The sequence below is a fragment of the Nerophis ophidion genome, linkage group LG09 (genome assembly GCF_033978795.1).
Source record: "Nerophis ophidion isolate RoL-2023_Sa linkage group LG09, RoL_Noph_v1.0, whole genome shotgun sequence".
Taxonomy (NCBI): Eukaryota; Metazoa; Chordata; class Actinopteri; order Syngnathiformes; family Syngnathidae; genus Nerophis; species Nerophis ophidion.
In genome coordinates, this window is record NC_084619.1 from 64,083,343 (window position 1) to 64,095,763 (window position 12,421).

The window sequence follows — 12,421 nt, forward strand, 5'->3', positions numbered from 1 at the left end:
CTAGCCTTTAAATAGACTCCCTTTTTAGACCAGTTGATCTGCCGTTTCTTTTCTTTTTCTCCTATGTCCCACTCTCCCTTGTGGAGTGGGTCCGGTCCGATCCGGTGGCCATGTACTGCTCGCCCGTGTATCGGCTGGGGACATCTCTGCGCTGCTGATCCGCCTCCGCTTGGGATGTTTTCCTGCTGGCTCCGCTGTGAACGCTGCTGTGTTGTATCCGCTTTGGACCGGACTCTTGCGACTGTGTTGGATCCATTATGGATTGAACTTTCACAGTATCATGTTAGACCCTCTCGACATCCATTGCTTTCCTCCTCTCCAAGGTTCTCATAGTCATCATTGTCACCGACGTCCCACTGGGTGTGAGTTTTCCTTGCCCTTATGTGGGCCTACCGAGGATGTCGTAGTGGTTTGTGCAGCCCTTTGAGACACTAGTGATTTAGGGCTATATAAGTAAACATTGATTGATTGATTGATACTGTACTCACTCAACAGTTGTCATTGTTTTTTAAACGCAGGCATAAAAAAACATGCTGGTAATATTTTACCTTCATTCTTCTGCAATCATGCCTCATTCTACAGACTTTATTCTTGTAAAATGATCCATAAATATATTTTTTTTCCACAATTACTCATATTTTCTCTCTTTTTTTTTTTGCACACTCCGCCTTTCAACTTTGAATTTACTCCGCGATTTCTTTTTCATTGGAGAACTATGTTGTTGTTTTTTTTTGTTTTGTTTTGTCAAGAGCGGAGCTGCTATAGTTATTTGTTCGCTATATTATAAGTCTGAATTCAGTCAGTATTTTTGTTTTGTGTTGTCGCTCCCCGGGGAGTTACGCAATCAAAGCAGATGCCTGGAGCAGTCTAGAAAGCGCCCCTTGCGAATAAGAGAAAATCTTGTACACTGCATTTTTTTTGTGTGTGTGTGTGTGTGTGTGTGTGTGTGTGTGTGTGTGTGTGTGTGTGTGTGTGTGTGTGTGTGTGTGTGTGTGTGTGTGTGTGTGTGTGTGTGTGTGTGGATTGAAGGCGGGGCGGTGATAGTTGGGGCGTGTGGATGGGGGGGTGGTGGGCATGACAACAAAGCAAATATATGGCATTGTTCTCCCTACGTCGTCGCCCGATTCTGCACCTTTTTTTATTTTGAAGAAGAAGTGGTTTGACTTGGCTTCAAAATGCACTTTTAGACCGGGGCGCCAACCCCCGGCCCTCTCGCCTCGGTCCGCGCAAAACGCAACGTTTCCACTTTTAACGAGCGCGTGCGCTTTTTTTTTTTTTTTTTTTAATCACCGTGGCGTGCGACGAGATTGTATATGCTTGAGGGAGTGCGAGTTGTTGTCAAGTGGAGAGCGTTTGAGCCAATCAATAGCTGTCCGTCCTGTGGCACGGTCGCACTCGGCCATTAGGAAAGAGCTGCTTAAAGCAAGCTCAGCCCAATACCATTAGCCCTAGCCTTAGGGCAGCTCCGTGCCTTAGTCAGGGGTAGGCACCTGCCCCCGTCGGCCCCACCTCAACCCCCTTAACCCCCACCCGCACCCCTCCCCCTACCATTAAGAGCGTCCCGCGAGACATCATTTGGACACATCGGCCAAAGAGCACTTCTTTATTCCCTCTCTTTTCCTTCCCCGGCTCCTACAAAAATCAATACATCCCCCCCTCGACTTTTCTATTTTTTTTTTGTGTTCCCCTCTTATTTTTACAATTTTGCCTCTGTATTATTTTCTCCTCTGCTCCCCCCCAAAAAAGCGCGTTTTTTTTTTTTTTTTTCCCAGCGTGTGTCTTTCATCTGCAATTTCCTGCGCCTAATGTTTGCACAGCTCACAAGACATGGTGGAATAATTCAATTACATTAGCATGGTTAGGCTTGCAAAGAACGTGTTAGGCAGAAATTGGACAGTTGCCCTTGAAATTCTGCAGAAACGTTAAAAGTGAGCATAATGTGTACAAATGTATTTATGTTTTTTATATATATATATATATATATATATATATATATATATATACACACGCATTTTGCTTTGTCAAAGCAGACATTCACTTATGCGACTATAGAATGTTATATATATATATGTATGTATATATATATATATATATATATATATATATATATATATATATATATATATATGGCTTCACGGTGGAAGAGGGGTTAGTGCGTCTGCCTCACAATACGAAGGTCCTGCAGTCCTGGGTTCAAATCCAGCCTCGGGATCTTTCTGTGTGGAGTTTGCATGTTCTCCCCGTGAATGCGTGGGTTCCCTCCGGGTACTCCGGCTTCCTCCCACTTCCAAAGACATGCACCTGGGGATAGGTTGATTGGCAACACTAAATTGGCCCTAGTGTGTGAATGTTGTCTGTCTATCTGTGTTGGCCCTGCGATGAGGTGGTGACTTGTCAAGGGTGTACCCCGCCTTCCGCCCGATTGTAGCTGAGATAGGCGCCAGCGCCCCCCACGACCCCGAAAGGGAATAAGCGGTAGAAAATGGATGGGTGGGATGGATATATATATGTATGTGTGTATATTTGTGTATGAATACACACTGTATATGTGTTTTTGTGTGTATATGTATGTATGTATGTATGCATACACAGTATGTATGTGTGTGTATGTATGTGTATATATATATATATATATATATATATATATATATATATATATATATATATATATATATATATATATATATATATATATGTATGTATATATATGTGTATATATATATATATATATATTTATATATATATACATATACATACATATGTATGTATGTATATACATATACATACATACGTATGTATGTATATATGTCTTGATTGGATTATCCAGAGAATAGTGCTCGATACCGTGGTAGAGCGCAATATGTAGGTGTGGGAAAAATCACAAGACTACTTCATCTCTACAGAACTGTTTTATGAGGGGTTCCCTCAATCATCAGGAGATTTTAATGGAAGCATTCACATAAACAAAACAAGATGGAATAATCACAACGCCTCCTTTAGAAACCAGACTTTGCGGAATTCTACAGAACTCAGCAAACACATTTGGAACCTCAAAGACAATAATGTTGAATATTCAATAACATGGCAAATTCTTGCATCCAGCACACCTTACAACAGTGGTAATAAAAGATGCAACCTATGCTTAAAAGAGAAACTGTTTATTATATATCATCCAGATCTATCATCTCTCAACAAGCGCAGTGAAATCATTTCAACATGCCGCCATAGACGGAAACACCTCCTAGGTAACACATGAGCCAATCACCACACCCTACGCCTGCTTGTACCCACCCACTCTGTGTCCTATATAAACCATTGTATGTGAATGCTTCCATTAAAATCTCCTGATGATTGAGGGAACCCCTCATGAAACAGATCTGTAGAGATGAAGTAGTCTTGTGATTTTTTCCCACACCTACATATATATAAATATATATATATATGGGAAAAATCACCTGACTACTTCATCTCTACAGAACTGTTTCATGAGGGGTTCCCTCATATATATATATATATATGCACTTTTTATATATACATGCACTTTTTATATATACTTTTTTTATATACATACATATAAAAAACGTGCGGTTCCCCAAATGTGTTACTAGTATGATTTCATAACTGTGCCAGGATCAAATTCTCTGTTAAGATTCAAACTTTCAATCATTGGCGAGTACAGTGTCCACCTCATTCCTCTTATGGGAAAAGTGCTAAAGAGATGATGAGAACGTAGCAGTCCGTCCTCACGTTAATATCAAACACATGTCCCATGGCGTGCGGTGCTGGGGTCACTCTGCATTCGCTCGCTCTCATCGTGACCCCCGTGTTATTGTACCCCCCACCCTAACCCCCGCCCCCCTCCTCTCTCCCTTCATTGCACAAGTCAGCAAACGTCCATGTAAGTCATTTGTTTTTGACACTCAATAAGGGAGACATCAGCGATGAAATATCTGGCCAGTAATGAGCGCACTTCCTGCTCCGAGCGTGTCATAACGTGGAGCCCTGGAGAGCGGGGGCCGCCGCGTAATGGCTCTCGGCCGCGTCTCGCTTTATTGCGAGCCGATGACTTCACACTAAGTTACGGGGCGACTCGTCACACCCTTACGAGGGGGCCTCGCTCCGTCCCTTATTGCCCTCCCGACCCGCCCGTGTCCGAGAGGGACGGCCGCCGGAACCCGGGCGCGCTCTTTTACGATAATAACTCAGAAGAGTGATGGCCACGCCGCGCGCGCGCCGCGCAGGCGATTCCTGCGGCCGCCCGTATCGATCGGGGGCCCTAATGAGCAGCCGCGGAGCTGCGGCTAATGGTGTTGTGTCTGGTGTCCGTGGTAAACGCCCACCTTGAGATTAGCATTCCCGACGGAGGCTTGGGGCGGAGGGGGGGGGGGGGGGCGTGGAGGAAGGGTTTTGCCAGCCCGAGCCCTCAGGGTGCGAGCGACACACTTCAGGGGTCAAGGTAAACCATCAAGTGAACAGGCGGCCGTTTTGCCTCCTTTTTTTTTTGCTTTGAGGGCCCTAAAAGGCTGCATAGTAATAATGTCAACAATGGGCCTCTTAAAGGGGGTCATGTTAGGATTTTGTGGTTTCTACCTTTGAAACCCCGCCCTGTGGTCCACATGTCACGTAAGACTTTGAAAAAACATTGACAACATGTTGAATTAGGTCCTGATGTTATCGGCGTACTAAAAGGAGATTTTCTTATTTAAACGGGGATAGCAGGTCCATTCTATGTGTCATACTTGATCATTTCGCGATATTGCCATATTTTTGCTGAAAGGATTTAGTAGAGAACATCGACGATTAAGTTTGCAACTTTTGGTCGCTAATAAAAAAAGCCTTGCCTGTACCGGAAGTAGCAGACAATGTGCGCGTGATGTCACGGGTTGTGGAGCTCTTCACATCCTCACATTGTTTCCAATCATGGCCACCAGCAGCGAGAGCGATTCGGACCGAGAAAGCGATGATTTCCCCATTAATTTGAGCGAGCATGAAAGATTTTTGGATGAGGAAAGTTAGAGTAAAGGACTAGAAAAAAAAAAGACGGCACTGGGAACGATTCAGATGTTATTAGACACTTGGGGGCGGCATGGCGTGGTGCAGGGGTAGGGAACCTATGGCTCTAGAGCCAGATGTGGCTCTTTTGATGACTGCATCTCGCTCTCGGATAAATCTGAGCTGACATTCCTTAACACGATAAGTAATGAATAATTCCACTTGTAATCACAGTGTTAAAAATAACGTTCAAAATATAAAACATTATCATGCTTTTTTATGTTCAAGAAGTTGCGTTAATGGTAAGTAGTCATTTATTTATTATTGGTTAGTCTGGGGCTTGCCCTCCTGGGGGTTCTTCAGACCACCAAGCACCGACATGAGAGCCCTTTTCAGGGTTACATTATTGTTTTATTTTTCAATAAGTCTCTCAGTTGCTTTCCAGCAATTGTATTTTTCTCTCTCGCTCGCGCTCTGGCTCCAGCCTCCACCCCGTCTCTCCTCCTGGCTGCTGCTTATAACAGAGCGACAGGTGATTAGATAACAAGGCCCAGGTGGGCCGTCTACGCACCTGTCGCTGATTTCGAGGCCAGTCCTGGGACACCCAAGTTTGCTGCAGGCCCACAGGCCACGCCCCCACCACAGTTAGCTTCAGAATAACAATTTTATTACAAAGAATAAGAGACCTATTATACTCTAGAAATGTTGGTCTTAATTAAAAATGCACACGTTTGGTTGTGTTCAGTGTTATACAAATATTATATGGCTCTTACGTAAATACATTTTTAAATATTTGGCTTTCATGGCTCTCTCAGCCAAAAAGGTTCCCGACCCCTGGCGTAGTGGGTAGAGCGGCCGTGCCAGAAACCTGAGGGTTGCAGGTTCGCTTCCCACCCATTGACATCCAAAATCGCTGCCGTTGTGTCCTTGGGCAGGACACTTCACCCTTTCCCCCGGTGCTGCTCACACTGGTGAATGAATGATGAATGAATGATTGGTGGTGGTTGGAGGGGCCGTAGGCGCAAACTGGCAGCCACGCTTCCGTCAGTCTACCCCAGGGCAGCTGTGGCTCCATATGTAGCTTACCACCACCTGGTGTGAATGAATGATGGGTTCCCACTTCTCTGTGAGCGCTTTGAGTATCTAACAATAGAAAAGCGCGATATAAATCTAATCCATTATTATTATTATTACATTTACTAGGATAATTCTGGAAAATCCTTTATCTTCTTATTATCTTATTAGTGTTTTAGTGAGATTATATAGTCATACCTGAAAGTCGGAGGGGTGTGGTGACCGCCAGTGTCTCTGAGGGAAGCCACGGAGGAGCCAAGAAGGTCGCAGCTGCCTCTTTGACAGCTGCAGGAGGAACGACACAAGCTCCGCTCATGTTTACGGTAAGAGCCGACTTATTACCACAATGTTCTCACCGAAACCTGCCGGTTGACATGTGGTAGAGAACCATGTTTGCTTGACCGCTCTGTTCCATAGTAAAGCTTCACAACAAACAAAAAAACACCGGCTGTGTTTGTGTTGCTGAAGGCAGCTGCAATACACCGCTTTCCACCTACAGCTTTCTTCTTTGGCGTCTCCATTATTCATTGAACAAATTGCAAAAGATTCAGCAACATAGATGACCAGAATACTGTGTAATTATGCGATAAAAACAGACTGCTTTTAGCCGTGATCGGTGCTGGAAGAACATATCCGCTACCACCGGTGACGTCACGCGCACCCGTCATCATACCGTGACCTTTTTTAACAGGATACTTTGCGGGAAATTTAAATTTGCAATTTAGTAAACTAAAAAGGCTGTATTGGCATGTGTTGCAATGTTAATATTTCATCATTGATATATAAACTATCAGACTGCGTGGTCAGTAGTAGTGGGTTTCAGTAGGCCTTTAAAGGGGTCATGTTAGGATTGTGTGGTTTCTACCTTTAAAACAACCTTGACTACGCGTTGAATTAGATCCTGATGTTGAGCAACTCACACATAACGTTCAAACAACATGCTTTTTGACAACGTTTAATCAATGTTGGGTTCTCACGTTGATTGGACCATTGAATTTTGGTCATTTTCTAACCAATATTCCACAACACAAATACAACGTTATGTTCTATACTTTCAATTGAACACATACACTGTTGGTGTTGTTTACTTGAATCTTATTGCAGTCTACACATGTCTCTAATGTGTGACTGCCATCATATTGCAGTCTACACGTTTCTCTTATGTGTGACTGCCATCATATTGCAGACCACACGTATCGCTTGTGTGTGACTGCCATCATATTGCAGTCTACACATAACTCTTATGTGTGACAGCCATCATATTGCAGTTTACACATTTCCTTATGTGTGACTGCCATCATATTGCAGTCTACACGTATCTCCTATGTGCGACTGCTATCATATTGCAGTCTACAAGTATCTCTTATGTGTGACTGCCATCATATTGCAGTCTACACATATCTGTTGTGTGACTGCTCTCATATTGCAATCTACAAGTATCTCTTATGTGTGACTGCCATCATATTGCAGTCCACCCATGTCTTTTATGTGTGACTGCCATCATATTGCAGTCTACATGTGTCTCATATGTGTGACTGCCATCATATTGCAGTCTACACGTATATATTATGTGTGACTGCCATTTTATTGCAGTCTGCATGATTCTCTTATGTGTGACTGCCATCATATTGCAGTCCACACGTATCGCTTATGTGTGACTGCCATCATATTGCAGTCTACACATACCTCTTATGTGTGACTGACATCATAGTGCAGTTTACACATTTCCTTATGTGTGACTGCCATCATATTGCAGTCTACACGTTTTCTTATGTGTGACTACCATCATATAGCAGTCTACACGTATCTCATGTGCGACTGCTATCATATAGCAGTCTACAAGTATCTCTTATGTGTGACTGCCATCATATTGCAGTCCACACATGTCTTTTATGTGTGACTACCATCATATTGCAGTCTACATGTGTCTCATATGTGTGCCTGCCATCCTATAGCAGTTTACGCGTATCTCTTATGTGCGACTGCCATCATATTGCAGTCTACACATACAGTATCTCTTATGTGTGACTGCCATCATATTGCAGTCTACACGTCTCTTATGTGTGACTGCCATCATATTGCAGTCCACACATGTCTTTTATGTGTGACTGCCATCATATTGCAGTCTACATGTGTCTCATATGTGTGACTGCCATCATATTGCAGTCTACACGTATATCTTATGTGTGACTGCCATTTGCTGGTCACACTTATCATTTCATCATGTACCAAAGGAAATAGAATCGAGGTCGGTAAGCACAACCAAAATTATTATTATTATTATTATTATCATCAGGAGCACTGTCCAGTTTTGACAAAATTAAAGGATTTTAAGTGCACCTTATAGTCCGAAAAATACAGTAAAAATATTTTTGAGCGAACCCGCAACATTGACTTTAAAATCTTCAAGTTTTGATGACTGTCATGTCATGTTATCTTGTTTTATTTAGTTATGTTCTGTTACTTCGAGAGTAGTTCGACTAGTTCCTGTTTTTTCACCCCCTTGTTTTGTCACCATGGCGACCCATTACTTTCACCTGTCTCACGTGTTGGACTCACGCACCTGTTTTAATCATGTCATTATTATTTAAGCCTGGTTTTTCAGTTGGTCGTTCCGGCGACATCACCCTGTTCATGCCTGTTTCATGTCACAGTTCATGCTGCCCTGCCCACGTCACGTTCTTGTTTATTTATGCCAAAGTTAGTGTCTTCTGTTTTGTGTCCTTAGTTTACGTCAAAGTGCTTTCTGTTTCCTTAGCCAAGTTTTTGTCTCCGCCTGGTGCGCGCCCTTTGTTTTCGCTTTTTATAGTATTATTAAACCATGTATTTACCTTCACGCCCTGTCCAATCCAGTTCCTTTGAATACCGGGAAAACAAACCCCAACGTAGTCCACGTTTTGACAATGACAAAATTAAAACAATTTAATGTATCGTAGTGGTTTAAATCATATCTTGTGTTCAAATAAATGATTAAAATCAGACGTAATAAATACCTTTAGTGATTTAACAGAACACCTTAAAGTGCCTTAAAATGAGCTTTATGGTTTTTCCTTTTGACTTTTAATGGTTAACTCCTAAATTTGGTTGGTTGCCCGATAAAGACGAGCGAAGCAGGATAAAGTTAACTTGATAGATAAAGAGAAGTGACTGTGGTTTGTTTAATGTACTCCTAACTTTTGGGCACAGTCCACAAACAGCACGGGCGCAGTCCAAATAACGAGCGGCTCCTATACGGACTCAACAGTGAAGCGGTAACACTTTGTGTCTTTGTTTAATTGTTCCGCCTGTAAAGTGTCACCGCTGCACGGAGACTCCGGCACAAAAAAACTGCCTTAGCGTCAACATGAGACCTCGACGGAGACCCGGCCTGACAGACTGCTAATGGCTTATTTGACTTCAGAGATGGCCCTGGCACAAACACGGCGGCCCACGGCGGCCATCGTCCTCCGCTCGGCGCGGACGCTCCGGCGGCCTTGGAGTGACATCCGGCGAGTTCAGCAGAATCCCAGACGTAAGTGCACACCAGACGCCGGCTTGGGTAGTCTTCAAAAAAGCGGCTCATGGTGACAGAGGGAGCTGTTGTTGCATCCATAAAAACCTGCATGGGGGCGACGGGGGTCGGTCTTTGACAATTAAAAGCAACACACTCGTAAAAAAAAAAAATGCTTCTTTATGACCTTAAGACGTCTCGGCGGACGAGCGCTCCCACCGCGGGCCCAGGAGCGGCGTCAGCGTGGGGAAGCATCGTAATGAAGTCGACCCCAAACGCTGGGTTTTGGAGTCGCACTTTCCATGTCCTGGCAAACGCTGAGCATGTAAAACAGAAGTGTCAATTATTCAACATGAACAGGAGGATGTATGGAGTGACACGGGGAGGTTTGGTGGGGAGTGTTGCGGACAGGGGCCCGACTAAGCCTCGGGCACACGGAGGCTACCACTTTGATGTGAGTGTGTGGGCCTGCCGAGTTGGCGCGAAGTGCACTGGGTAATCTGGAGGAACAAACCGCCTCCCGACGTTTTCTCCGCACCCTTCTTCCCTTCGTGGACGCTCCCTTGCTCACGCCGCACATACGTAAACAGCCGACGCGCGGTCTCGCCGGGCGAAAGGAGCTCGTCCGAAACGGTAAACCAGACCTGGGTAAAATACGGCTCATATACGGCATATATCCCCAAAATAAAGGCTTTTTTTTAAAAAGAAGGGTTTCTAAGCCTTTTTTAAAAGCATTCACAGTCTGTGGTACCCTCAGGTGGTCAGGGAGATCGTTCCACAGACTGGGAGCGACAGAGCAAAAAAGCCCAAAGTCTTGAACTATCATTTACCATGAATTGATTAACGTGTTCCCAGACTAAAACAAGTTGAAAAACGTATTCCGCAACGGTAAACCAGACATGGGTAAAATACGACCCATATACGGCATATATCAAAAAAAAAAAAGTTTTTTTTTAAAAGAAGGGTTTTTAAGCCTTTTTTAAAAAGCATTCACAGTCTGTGGTGCCCTCAGGTGGTCAGGGAGAACGTTCCACAGACTGGGAGCGACGGAGCAAAAAAGCCCAAAGTCTTGAACTATCATTTACCACGAATTTATTAACGTGGACCCAGACTAAAACAAGTTGAAAAACGTATTCCACAACGGTAAACCAGACCAATGTAAAGTAAAATACGGCCCGTCGGCCACAGGCAACCCATTGAGATTTTCAATCCGGCCTTCTAGCTCTTTAAGATCTTTTCGCTCTTTAAGATGGAAGGTGTAGCTGCCATTATGATGTGCAGTGATGTTTTCTAATGACCGTGAGCACTTTCCATTGAGCAAACAACCTCAAAGTGGTACAGTGTATTAAAAAAATATATAAATAAAAAGATAATACAAATAGGAAAACATTTTAAATAAAACTAGCACGCATATATCTTTAAAAAAAAAGGCTTTTTTAAAAAGAAGGGTTTTTAAGCCTTTAATAAAAAGCATTCACAGTCTGTTGTACCCTCAGGTGGTCAGGGAGACCGTTCCACAGACTGGGAGCCGCGGAGCAAAAAAGGCCAAAGTCTTGAACTATCATTTACCATGAATTGATTAACGTGGACCCCGACTCAAACAAGTTGAATAACTTATTCCGCAACGGCAAACCAGACCTGGGTAAAATACGGCCCGTCGGCCACATGCGACCCATTGAGATTTTCAAACCGGCCCTCCAGATCTGTAAGATATTTTCGATCTTTAAAATGGAAAGTGTAGCTGCTATCATAATGTGCAGTGATGTTTTCTAATGACCGTAAGCCTTAAAAAGCACTTTCCATTGAGCAAAAAAATTTAAAGTGCTACAGTGTAATAAAAAAAAATAGATAAAAATAAAGAGATAAAAGAAAAACTACAACTAGCACGTATATATCTTAAAAAAAAGGCTTTTTTAAAAAAAAGATTTTTTAAAGCCTTTTTTAAAAGCATTCACAGTCTGTGGTACCCTCAGGTGGCGAGGGAGAGCATTCCACAGTCTGGAAGCGGCAGAACAAAAAAGCCCAAAGTCTTGAACTGTCATTTACCATTAATTGATTATCGTGGACCCCGACTTAAACAAGTTGAAAAACTTATCCCGCAACGGTAAACCAGATCAAGCAATCAATCAATGTTTATTTATATAGCCCTAAATCACAAATGTCTCAAAGGACTGTACAAACCATTACGACTACGACATCCTCCGAAGAACCCACAAAAACCAGACCTGGGTAAAATACGACCCATCGGCCACATGAGATTTTCAATCCGGCCCTCCAGATCTGTAAGATATTTTCGATCTTTAAAATGGAAAGTGTAGCTGCTAATATTATGTGCAGTGATGTATTCTAATGACCGTAAGTCTTAAAAAGCTCTTTCCATTGAGCAAAAAAACTCAAACTGCTACAGTATATTTAAAAAAAATAGATTAAAAAAAAACTACAACTAGCAGGCATATATCTTAAAAAAAAGGCTTTTTTTAAAAAAGAAGATTTTTTTAAGGCTTTTTTAAAAGCATTCACAGTCTGTGGTACCCTCAGGTGGTCAGGTAGAGCGTTCCACAGTCTGGAAGCGGCAGAGAAAAAAAAGCCCATAGTCTTGAATTAATTTACCATTAATTGGTTAAATTAATGGTAAATCCCGCCGCACATACGTAAACAGCCGACGCACGGTCTCGCCGGGCGAAAAGAGCTCGTCCGCAACGATGAACCAGAAACTGGGGAAAACACGGCCCGCCGGCCACATGCAGTTTGAGTTTGAGTTTATTTCGAACATGCAAGCATACAACATGATATATCACAATTTCCAGTTTCTCTTTTCAACATGTTCGAAAAGGAGAAGGAACTTTAAGATCTTTTTTGATCTTT